At 44.6% G+C, this 12,871-nt stretch overlaps 1 protein-coding gene across 2 annotated transcripts in view; it reads left to right on the top strand.

Annotated features, from left to right (window-relative positions):
* The window catches only part of TBC1D5 (TBC1 domain family member 5), a 317,366-nt gene that overhangs the window by 243,027 nt on the left and 61,468 nt on the right, over window positions 1–12,871 (top strand). The window lies entirely within an intron of this gene.

The raw sequence follows: 12,871 nt of genomic DNA, 5'->3' as shown, positions 1-12,871 counted from the left end.
TCAAGCATTTTGCTGTGTGTTAGCTTTTCTTCAGTAGAATTCCAACAGCCTAAATATACATTTACAGAGTACATATACACAATGTGTTCTACTGTTACTGGAGAGTTAAAAATAAGTTATAATTTCTGCCACAAAGGAACTCGTCATCTAAGGGGTGAGAAGTTTACCACAAAGTGCTAAATTTAAACTTGAAATTTGAACCCTGTCTTTATGTAATGCTATTATAAAATTAACCATCTTTGATTGAAATCTGTTTGTCCCATGTAATGATGTACTGTGTAATTATGAGACCAGTTCTGTAGCCCATGAGACTTCTCTGAAGCTCTTTTCTGTTTGTTCATTTCATCTGAGTCTTGTTACACAAATAAAAAGCTATTCCCTATAGTCACTTGCTCATTTAATTCAACAGACTTTTATTGAGTGCCAGTCTCTGATTATTTTAGGCATGGGAGATGCCCAGTGAACAAAACAGACCCAAATCCCTGCCTTTAGTACTCTTACAGTCTAGTCACTTCCTCCCCCTCAGGTCAAGTTTTTAGTTTCGGTACGTTTCAAAGAACAAGGTGTACTAGGTGCTTTGTTTATGCAGGATCTTTCTAGCCAGAGCCCCTTCTTTTTCCACCCCCCCCCACCAGATTGCTTTTCACACAACAGCAGAATAAATCTCATCGTGTAATAAATGATGTCATGCCTCTGCTTAAACAGCTCCAAGGCCTCCGGTTGCCATTGGAAGTGCAGTCTTCTTCCTGGGGCCCTTCCCCATCTCTTTGACCTTATCTCCTTCCTCAGCCTGTGGAAGAAACAAGAGCCCTCTCTGTCTCTTGCTCGTGCTGGGGCCTCTGGACTTGGCTCTTCGCTGCTGCGAGAGGACCTTTCCCACTCCCGCATCTTCCCAGGCCTCCTCTTGGCTTAGGGCTCAGCCCAAACGTCACTTCAGGGAGGCTCCTCTTCATACCCTTCACCTCCCTGCCATCTCCTCGCCTGCTCACTCAGGCCTGGCACCACTCACCGAACTAACCAAATTCATTGTGTAGTCACCATGTCGCCTAGCTTTTCTGCTGAAAACTCTGAGGACAGGTATAGCCTGTTCTGCACTCCATGCCCTCCACACAGTGGCTGAAATAGGGAAGGCACTCGACACGTATTTGTTGTATGTCTTTTAAAAATATTTTCAACAAATTATTTTTCTCAAAGGAAAATTTCTGCCCTTTTTTTTTCTTCATGTTTTGATGGGGATTTTTTCCCTTTAACCTTTTCTCCTTGCATTTTTCTTATGCAAAATGTTGATTCTGTTTTACGTATTTTCTTGTAAGGATGTTGAGAGTCTTGCACAAAGTATCATTTGATGATGGAAAGATTTTTTATTGTCTGCTTTGCAATTTAAAAGCTAAATTGAGCTTCATGAAACATAGTATTTGAAGTAGAAGACATCACAAACCAGTGAGCAAGGAGGGAGTCCATAGGGAGTGCTGGGAAATGGGCACGTCTCTGAATAGGTTTCAGCTTAGAGCCTTACCACGCACCAAAGTAAGTTCCAAAGCACACTCGCACAAGCAAACAGAAGTAAAATACAGGTACCTGTCTGACCAATATTTAAGTGAATACTTTTGCATCTTTCATTTTTTCAAATTTTTAATCGGCAGATAATTGGGTGAAGACGTTTTAAACTTGAAAGTAATGGAAGAAGTCACACAGGAAACCCCTGGTGGATTTTCCTGTGCAATAATATTTTTAAAAAGATATGTCAAAAATAAACAGGCTCAAAAGGCAAATAGAAAATTAGGAAAATATTATTTGATGGGGATGTACCTGACAAAGTACGATGTCATTACGAACTTGTGCAGTTCAATAAGAAGCGCAGGATCCTGGCTCAGTGGCCGTTCCACCCCACACCTCATTCTCCACTTCTCCTTCTCTTCCTCGAAACGTCAAAGCTCCTCCACCCCAGGCTTCTTTTCTTCTCTGTACTCATTTCCTAGAGGAGTTCAGCTCAGGTCATGGCTTTACATATCATCTGTGACTGAAAGGTCTTTAATTCATGTCTTCAGTTTTACCCCTTGCCTTGAACTTCAAACTCTTGGAGCCCACTGCCTACCAAATCTTTTCTCTTGGATGTTCCAATTGCATCTCAAATTTAATACTTTGCAGGCTGAACTCCTGAGTGTCCCTCCACACTTAGAAACTGGTTAGTCCCCTAGTGTTTCTCACAGCAAACTGAACCGGTTTCTCCTAGACTCTGGCATTTTTCCTTTCCTGATTTTAATCAGTATCCTTTCACTGTAGTATCCTGAGTATAACAGCTTCTCAGAGTTCCATGATCCAATCTAATCCAATGATGCTGTCATCCAATCTAATTGGTGGTCTTGGGGACCTCCTACAGCAGAGACTAGGGATAGGCAAAGGTTTCCTATAAAGGAAGCAAAAGCTCTAGAAAAGATGGATAAAGCAAACTTCATCAAAATTAAATTTTTCTTCTCATCAAGACACCTTTAAGGAAACAAAGGAGCGAGCCACACATCGGGGAGTGATACTTATAACATGTATCTCTGATGAAGACTCCTGTCCAGAGTCACGTAGTTCCCAAATCAGTGTATGTGACTTGTTGGTGCAAGTCAAGAAAAAGGCAAAATAGGCAAAAGACTTGAACAGACACTTCGCAAGAGAAGATATAAAAATTATCAATGTGCTGTGGAAAGATGCTCAGCATCATTAATCATCGGGAAAATGCAAATTAAACCACAGTGAGATAACATTTCACACCAACTATACTGGATAAGTCACAAAGACTGATAGTAGCAAATATTGGCAAGGATGGGAAGCTCTTCCTGATGTGAGTGGAAAAGGGTTTAATCACTATGCAACAATTTGGTGATTTCTTAAAAACCTAAGCTTACATCTGCCCTTTGACGTAGCAGTTTAGCTTCTAATTGCTTCTCCAAGAGAACTAAAAACTGATATCCACAAACAGCAACAACAACAACAAACGTCAAAACAATGTCCTTAGCACCCTAAGTCTGGAAATAAGCCAGTGTCCGTCACCAGGAGACCAGATTAGCAAGTTGTGGTGTCTTTAAACAATGGAATCTATTCAACGGTCTAAAGGGGTGAACCAGAGTTGTCCCCCAGTGTACTCGGGGGTGGCTTCAGGACTGCCCACATAGTCCCCAAATCAGTGTGTGTGAAGAGTTGGTCTTCCACACAGGTGAGGTTCACATTCCCCATCTGCGTTTTGTTGGGAAAAAACCCATGTAAGTGGATTGTCAAAGTTCACACCCATGTTGTTCAAGGGTCACCCGTACTAGTATGTACGTGAATGAATTTCAGAAGCATATGCCGGGCAACAATGCCAGGTACACTAGGGTGCATGCTGTGTGGGTCCACGCAGGGAAGCTTGGGCACAGGCAGCTGGCATGGTGGTAGACACCAGGAAGCAGCAGGAGGGCTGCAGCTGACAGCAAAGAGTTGGGAGGGAATTCCCTTTTTGGGGTTGGAGTCCCACTTCCGGCCACCGCAGCCTCCTCCTGCTGGGCTCAGGTGACCCTTCTGCCTCAACCTTCCAAGTAGCTGGAACTACAGGTGTGTGCCACCATGCCCAGCTAACTTTTTAAAAAATTTATTGTAGAGACAAAGAATTCTAGGGTAGCAGAAATGTCCATTTCAGATGTGCGTACACAGGTATACATGACTGTCAAAACTCATCAGACTGAATACTTGAGATCAGTGTTTCATATGTAAATTATACCTAAATTTTGTTTAAAAAAGGGAAAAGATCTATTTACCTTGGACCAGATAGGAGATAGTGTTCCCATTTTACCTAAGTTGGTTAAGAATTAACAGTTCTCTTTGCTACAACAGAAAGACCACTTCAGATATAGATGAGTTTTTAACAAATACTGAGTAACTGAATGCAAAAAATATCACAAAGTGTATTAATATAATCATCAGTGTCCTTTGAAATTAAATGCTAACGCTGATAACCATGGAGTCCTTGGGTTCATGGCTTGGGGACCATTATTAACATTTTTTAAATCATAATTTAGTAATAAAATATCTGGGAAAAAATGCAGTCATTATGTAAGCAAATACGATACAGCCAAATGTTAAAAATATTACTGACCATATAAAATGGAAATTATTTGGGAGAATCTTGTAATGCCTTACAGGTTTCAAAACAGTATTTATTTATTCAATCTTTAAACTAACTCTTTACTGAATACTATAACCAGTGTGAGGTACTGTGCTAAGCCCTGGGAGTATGAAGACGCTAAGACCCAGACCCTGACATCAAAGATGTTCAGACTTGTGTTAGGTAGCACTCCACAGTTGAAGCAAAAAAGTGTTCATTCTTTTCACAAACACTTGAATTTCTTCTCTGTGCCAGGTACTGAGAAAACAGTGAAAAAGCTAGATGTGGTCCCTGCTCTCAGAGCCTAGATTCCAGTATAAGATTACAATTGTAGGAAGAATCTTTGCACTTCCTGGGGACCTGCACTTCTGCAGAACATTCTGGTGAGGCCAGTCCCTGAGAGGAGCACTCCTTAGCTGAGGGACCTTGACCCCAGGAGACTTGGGGAATTATGAGCCACTAGGCCCTCCAGGGTCAGAATGGCTGACATCACTCGAGACACCTGGTCCAGCCAAGGAATGTGGCTGTGTCTTCAGTGCAGGGACTCCTCGCTAGAATCTCATTTCCCTGGAATTGGCTTCCTCTTGTATTCCAGGCAGAGTCCCGACTAGAGGCCTCTACAGGGGGCCTGCTGCCAAGAGGACCATTCCGGAGGCTTTCATCGTTAATACCAGTTAAGTTCTTCAAGCCAGGCCAGTAGCCGGGGAGAGTTGGAAGGTGAGCACAGAGAATGCGGTTGCTGGTGTGCTGAGTGAGCGATGGAGGCCGAGCTCAGCTTCTTCTGAACGCTCCTGGACAGAGTGGCACAGGCCCTGGAGACACTGCTTGCCGCTCAGCGGTGTGAGTTCCATCACCCTGCAGGGAGACAGAATTCCACCTTCTGGAAAACTGTGTCATTTTCAAGCAGAAAATCCATGCATGTTCTGGAATAAAGAGATGTGGTTCTACTCTTAATACAGGAGATTGCCAACTTTAAAAAATATAAAATTCCTTTGACTCCTCAGTTGGACGTTTCAGTAGTCACAGATTCTTAAATAAATTAGATGGGTCTTTCTGAAGAGTGGTCACAATTTAAATGCACCTTTTTATAGCAGTAATTTCTGGTTATCTAAGGACAAAACTGGAATAAGACTTGAGTGTTAAATCGTCATTCTGAGGTCAAAAGTTGAATGAATAGGAAAATGTCAAGTCCCATTTTTAAAGAGAAATGTGCAAGAAAGTGAAATCAGAGCACAGTGAATATTACCCACATGCGTAATGGAAAATCTACCACTAAAATACCTAGGCACTCGCTTTTAAAGACTTAATTATAGCAATCCATGGTGAAGCAGAGGAAAAATCAGGCTTCTTGATTTTGGGAGATATTCTTATCTGTGAAGTCACATGCCGTCCTTGCATCCTCGTTCCGTATTTGGATATGCACCCAAATGGAAGCCCATCGCGTGGCCCTGGCAGGTCCAGCCCCTGCGCCCAGGTGTCCGCTGTCTCCCCGCTCACTTCGGGGTTCCCTGTGAGCAGCTCTGTCCCTGCTGGACCATCTTTACTTCCTCCTGCTTACAGGGGCAGCCCTGCTGCACCAAGTCTTTGGCGGGCTCAAGCCGCTTAAAGAGTGGTAGCAAGGCCAGTTGCAGTCCAGGGGCCGAGCCTGGCCAGCGCCCCCGGGCCTCCCATAGCTAAACCGGACCTTACCAGCAGCGCCACAGCTACAGATGAGGGAGGGGACCGTGATGGACACACCTCTAGGGAGTCCTGTGGTGATGCTGGCATCACGTAGAGGTGGAAGGGCTCTTTGGCGCGATTACCGAATTTGTTTCCATTTCTTCCCCTCATGGGGTGACTAAGGGAGCCCACACACTTTCACCAGTGTTGGCTCATGGATTTTTAGTTTGTTAAGATGGAAAAAGGTAAAAATGGTACATTTTCTTGTTTTAAATTTCACTTATCTGGCTAGTTATGAGTTAGAACTGCCTTTTAATGTGTATTTGCTCTTTGCAATTCTTTTCTCACTGAGTACTAACAAGAAGACAAACGTGAAATTTACATTTTAGAGCAAGAGAAAATAATACCCCCACAAAGGTGTTCTAAAGCTAAAGATACCGTTTCAGGAAGTAAGAATTGCCATGAAAAACAAAAACAGTAGCAAAGCCAAGGGGCAGAGAGTAAAGGGGTCCTTTACTTTGGATAGAGTAGTGGAAATGAGCTTCTCTGGAAAGATGGTGTTTGGGCAGAGACTGATTGGGGAGTGTGCCCTGTGGCTCTCGGGGAGGAACAATCTGGGAAGACACATACACACACACCCCTGAACTGGGAACACGCCCCTGTGCGCTAGGCAGAGTCAGCGGGCCGCGAGGCAGGAGCCTTGCGCACGGCGGGGAGGACTCAGGTGGACGAGGCTTCGGAAACTGCAGGAGGCTCAACCACGCAGGGCCGGCCTGGAAGGCCACGGGGGGCCCTGGAAGGCTTCGGCTTTCTCCCAGGTGTTTCGGGCGTGGACAGAAGGGCTCTGCGCAGTGGGAGGACGTGGTCTGGCTGCTGAGTGGAGAGCGGCCTGCGAGAGCGGAGGAAGCTGGAGACCAGTGAGGGGATGAGCTGCGCGACTGGCAGTGGCATGATGACGTGGTGTCAGCGCGGTGCTTTCAGAAGGGGATGGCCTGCTGTGTAGCGTGCGAGGACGCCACAGGCAAGTCCACATCCCCAGCGTTCTCACAGGCACAGCTCGTTGTAGCGAGCGTCACCTTCTTGCGCTTTGCAGACAGGGTGTGTCTTGCAGGTGGAAGATGAGCGGCAGCCCTGCGACGAACAAGCCCACGGGCACCGTTTTTCCCGACGGTGTGTGCTCACCTCGTGTCTCTGTGTCACGCTGGGGTAACTCTAGCAATGGTTCAAGCATCGTCGTCGTCGTCGTCGTCGTTGTTGTTGTTGTATCTGTTATGGTGATCTGTGACCAGTGATTATTGATGTTACTGTTGCAACTGTTTGATGGCACTGCAGACTTACAAGACAGTAGTTTTAGTTGATAAATGTTCTGCATGTTCTGACTCCCTACCCACCAGTCATTCCCCCGTCTCTCTCCCCCTCTTCCCTGAGACACATAATGTTGGAATGAGGCCAATCAGTAGCCCTACAGTGGCTTCCAAGTGTTCAAGTGAAAGGCAGAATTGCATGTCTCTTACATTGCATCAAAAGGTAGAAATGATAAAGCTTCATGAGGAAGGCATGTCAAGAGCTGGCATGGGCCTAAAGCTCAGCCTCTTGTACCAGTCAGCCAAGTTGTGAGTGCAAAAGAAAGTTCTTAAGCAAAATCAAAAGTGCTACTCCAAAAATGAACATGAACGGTGAGAATGCAAACCAGCCTCATTGCTGGTATGGAGAAAGTGTGAGCAGTCTGAATAGAAGATAAAACCAGCCACAACATCCCCTTAAGCCAAAACCTAACCCAGAGCAAGGCCCTAACTCTGTTCCATTCCATGAAGACTGAGAGAGGTGAGGAAGCTGCAGAAGAAAAGCTGGAAGCCAGCAGAGGTCGGTTCATGGGACTTAAGGAAAGAAACTTCTCCAGAAGGTCTAACTGAGATCATTGCTGTAGGTGGCTATGCTAAGCAACAGATTTTCACTGGAGATGAAGCAGCCTTTTACTGGAAGAAGATGCCATCTTGGACTTTCATAGTCAGAGAGGAGAAGCCAATGCCTGGCTTCAGAGCTTCAAGGGACAGGCTAACTCTCCTATTAGGGACTAATAGCTGGTGACTTGAAGTTGAAGCCAGTGCTCAGTGACCATTCCCAAAGTCCTAAGACTTTAAGCATTATGATGATTTGACTCTGCCTGTGGTCTCAAAATGAAACAACAAAGCCTCGGTGACAGCATGTCTGTTGACAGCATGGTTTACTGAATCTTCTAAGCCCACTGTGGAGGCCTACTGCTCAGAGAGAGGATTCCTTTCAAATATGACTGTTCATTGACAATGCACCTGTTCACCCAAGAGCTCTGATGGGAATGAACAAGTTTAGTGTGGTTTTTATGCCGGCTGATACAGTATCCATTTTGCAGTCCATGGGCCAAGGAGGAATTTTGCCTTTCAGATCTCACTAGTTAAGAAATGCATTTCCTGAAGCTGTGGGTGTTGGAGATCGTGGTTCCTCTGGTGGGTCTGGGCAGAACCAATAGAAAACCTCCTGGAGAGAATTCTCCAAGCCAGATGCCATGAAGAACATTCATGATTCTTGGGAAGAGGTCAAAGTGTCAACAGGAGCAGGAGTTTGGAAGAAGTTGATTTCAGCCCTCATGGATGCCTTGAGAGGCTCGAGACCACTTCAGTGGAGGAGGCCACAGCAGATGGGGTAGAAGTAGCAAGAGAACTAGAATCGGAAGTGGAGCTGTGGCAGAATTGCCACAGGCTTGTGACGGAACTAATGGGCGAGGAGGTGCTTCTTGCGGAGAAGCAAAGAAAATGGCTGACTGAGGTGGGATTTACTGATGAAGATGCTGTGAGCACTGCTGAAAGGACAATGAAGGACTTTAAATAATGCATAAAACTTACTTGATGAAGCAATATGAGACTTTGAGAGGAGTGACTCTGTCTAGAAAGATGTTGTGGGTAAGATGCTATCAAACAGCGTCACACGTTGCAGAGAAATCTTTGGTGAAAGGTTGAGTCCATCGATGCGTTAAGCTTCACTGTTGTCTTGTTTTAAAGACTGCCATGCCCCTATCAGCCGTCTGCAGCCACCAGCATGCAGACCAGACCTCCGCTCCGCGAAACAGTGATGGCTAGCTGAAGGCACAGGTGATCGTTAGCATTGCTTAGCAGCAGAGGGTGTTTAAATCAGGGTGTGTGCTTTTTTAGAGACATAATGCGCTGTACACTTAATAGACTGCAGTACAGTGAAATGTCACTTTTCTGTGCCCTGAGAAACCAGACAAATGGTGCAACTCACTTCTTTGCCATACTTGCTTTATTGCAGCAGATGGGAAGGGACCCCAGAGTATCTGCAAGGTGTGCCTATGCAGACTTTCAGTTGTCCTCTCCCAGCAAGTGCCTAATTCTCCCAGCAAGGTGTGTGACAACACAAGGGAAGTGTTGCCAGCTAGGGCTGCTCCCTGCGTGTCAATCCCAGCCCCCACCTCAGAGATCAAATGGATACAGTGTGTCACAGGACCCACGTGAACAAAGACAGGTGTTCACTATCAATCCCTCTGCTGCCATAAACAGCATGGTGTGACCCAAGACCCAGGTGTATAGAGATTCTCGCATCAGGCAGGATGTCTCAGGGCTTAGAGATCATCTCCCAGGAGGCTTGGAGGGCCAGTTCTTAACGCCTTTGGGATGTGTGGATTTGGGCAGCATGGGTGTGCTGAGTTACCCCTCTAACTGCATAGTCCAAGTTAGTCTCTTGTTTTCTTTTGGAAGTTGTGTGGTCCTAGCATGTGTGTTCAATCTGTGATCTATCTCAACTTAATTTTTGCATGTGGAGTGAGGTGAAGGTTGAAGCTCATCTTTTACCACATAGGTACCAGCTGTTCAGTACCATTTGTTAAGAAGAATTTCCTTTCCCTGTTGAATTAAATTGATTAGGTCGTCTTCAACTTCTCAACAGTGTTTTGTAGCTTTTAGTGTTGAGATCTGGCAGATTTTCTTTGGTAGGGATGGCTCTCACTGTGTTGCCCAGACTGGTCTCAAGCATTCCTCCCATCCCAGCCTTCCAAAGTGCTGGGATTACAAGTGGGAGCCACCACATCTAGCAGATTTCTTTTTTAACTCAGAGAAAATAAATACCTCTATTTTTCTGCACCTTGTCTATTCTTTCTTGTGCCTGTCTCCTTTGGGGGCTCAGATGTTTCTTTAGGCTGTACTGGCTTTTATACCCCTGACGCAGAACCATAACAGTCAATTTGTGATGTATATTTAACTGCAGTGTTTTCTTTTTAATTATGAAGACATATAATGATTCTCAAAGTGGGAAAAGAGGTGACGAGGGCACAGACTCCCCACAGGTGGACATCTCAGGCTTCAATCCTCTTCCCTTTTCGTGTGTTCCTGTAAGACCAGAAAAGCCCTGCCCCAGAAACTCTGTCAGGGCAAGCCATGCTTGTTTATGGGAATGACTCACATCCTCAGGTACATTGGATCAGAAGACAAACTAGTTGAAGACCACTGCCTTAGAAATAGAAATTTCAGTACTTATTCACGTATGTGTATATATATATATTTATATATATATATATATACACACACACATATATATACATGTCTTGAGAAGTTTAATGATTTTATGCACCATGACTGATGCATAATGGCCATTATTTGTTATGCTAGTTTAGCCAATATTGTAAACTGTGTTCAGACCCAGTGAGGTAAGCCCCACAGTCTAGCTTATATTCACCCAGTCACCAGTGCCAGCTTTCTTATTCCTAACAAGCACCACTCCTTTTGCTTCTCATCACGCTTGGGGAAAAAAAAAAAAAAAACTGCCACACATAAAAGAATTGTAGTCTTTGTAGCTGAAAAGAAACATGTTTCCCTGGAACTCAAATTCCTAAGGAATAAGTAATGAGAAGCTAACTTTTATTATGTATATATTTTAAAGACCTATAAAAACGAGCATTTCTGGAGTGCATTTATTTTCTAAGATTAAAAACCGCACAATATGGCAAGCAAATTAAAATTAGATATAAATGTCTTTCACTGAAGTACATTTGATACATTCAACGTCAGTGTTACAGAATTAAGTACGTTGGAAACCAGTTCATTTTATAGAATTCAAGGCCTTCATCTTAGAGAATTTCTAAGTAGAAGTACATCCTGAATAATAACTTGGATGCTAGAATTGCCTTGAAAAGTATTATGTTGCAACTCTGGTGATGACTTTAAATTTCCAAATAGGCTGATATTTGTAAGCATGGAAGAAATAAATATAAACTGTAATCCAATGAGAGCAGACAGATAGTGACAGATGAGGAATATACAGGACTGCAAAGAGGATACTGTTTCTGTCCCCAAGCCAAGATATGTGGATATATATCTAGTGGCATCAGTTTATTTTTCCAGGTATTCTTTGCACTTAAGAAGATAATTTTAAAATATCTTAAACGTTTTTATGGCAGAAGAAAGTATAGGTAGAAAGACAGGAGAAAATGATCAAAAAAAATGAAATGGATAGAAAAGGGACGAGCACAGAGAAAAAAGACCTTGGAAGGAAGATAAACAAGGGGGGTGCAAAGGGAAAGACTGGCAGCTGAGGCCGGGAAGCAAGGAGACAGAGCCAGCCCCGAGGCCTTCGGCGTGAAGACGGGTTTGGCCAGCCTTCCCCCAGTCCCGCTGGAACGCGGGCCTCCCCTCCTCGGTGCTGTCCGAGTGGCGATGCAGATGTGGCCGAGGCCATGTGGCGCGGTAAGTCGTGAACCCTTGGGGTCGGTTAATCGCTAATCCTGCCTCTCCGCGTGCCGGGACGAAGCAGCCCAGGCTCTGCAAGGAGTTTCCGGCCTCTCTCGTCCAGCTCTAGGTTGGAGCACTTCCTGCTGCCGGTAGAGCCGGCTCTGTCACTAGGGAGGGTTTTCTGCCACGGCTTCTGTAACCCTCTCCCGTAGCTCTCATAACGCCCCCTTTTTAGACGCCCCGAACGGCTGCTGCTTCCCTCGTGCCGTCCTCAGGTCCTGTGTGCAGGACTTGCTTCCCAGCCGGCTCCGCCGTTCTTCTTCCCGCATGGTTTTCCGCCTCCCCCTCCACTCCGCGCCACAAGCACACCTCGGTCCTGAGACGCGAAGGCAGCGCCGGCCGCTGCCTGCCTGGGCGCGCGGCCGGGCTCCCCGCGAGTGCGCGGGCGCGGAGCCTGGGGTGCTTTGGTGTCGTCGCTGTGAACTCCGCGGGGCCTGCTCAGCCAGCCAAGGACATTCGCGTTTGGGAGTTTTTTACTTTTCTTTTTCTCGTTTGAGCTCCAGTTGTTCTCTTTTGAGTTTCTTGTTCTGTGTGTAATGTGTAACTATAGCATGTTCTAAAATAATTGCATGAGCTTTTTATCTGTTTTGAATTTTGTCTGCTTAGTCTGATCTCTCATGCTAGTCTGTTGAGATTATTTTAAATGTCAGTTTTTGAGTCTTCTATTACTGTTTTTAAGTAGCACAATAATTACATATTTATGGGTACAGTGTGCTTTTACAGTACATGTATACACTGTGTAATGATCAAATCAGAGTAATTAACATATCTGTCATCTCAAGCATTTATCATTTCTTTGTGTTGAGAACATTAAAAAAAATTTTTTGGCTCTTTTATCTGAGATCTTGGGTGTCTCTACAGCCTTGGGTCTGAAATCTAGCAAGCATATATTTTCTTTCTTCAAGTCACAAAATTGTAGAATTTTCTATCCAAAAGGGACCTAAAGTATCACAAAATTCAACTTCTTTGTTTTAGGGTAAGAAAACTTAGGGCCAGGCAGGATAAATAACTTTCCCATAGCTATACAACTCATTAACAGAAGATTGTGACTTAATAGATGAATTGGTGAGCAAGTCTGTGAGCTGAATCTGAGAAACGTATAATCACCAGGAACACTTGATGGGTGCTAGAATGTCCAGCAGTACACTTGGAGTACAGTTGCTCAACTAGAACTGAATGTGCATTCCCCTGCGTTAGATCCATAGCTACTGACTTACCTTAACAAAAATGTAACAGACCTTAAACGCTGTCAGACCAGAAATAGTTACCTTGGAATGACTTGTTTTTAATGAACTGTACTGGTTCTTGTAAC

The sequence above is a fragment of the Carlito syrichta genome, unplaced genomic scaffold, assembly GCF_000164805.1.
Source record: "Carlito syrichta isolate Samal-C Ts95f unplaced genomic scaffold, Tarsius_syrichta-2.0.1 Scaffold123517, whole genome shotgun sequence".
Taxonomy (NCBI): domain Eukaryota; kingdom Metazoa; phylum Chordata; class Mammalia; order Primates; family Tarsiidae; genus Carlito; species Carlito syrichta.
The sequence above is the reverse complement of the archived record's forward strand: the minus strand, read 5'-3'. Positions and strand labels throughout refer to the sequence as shown.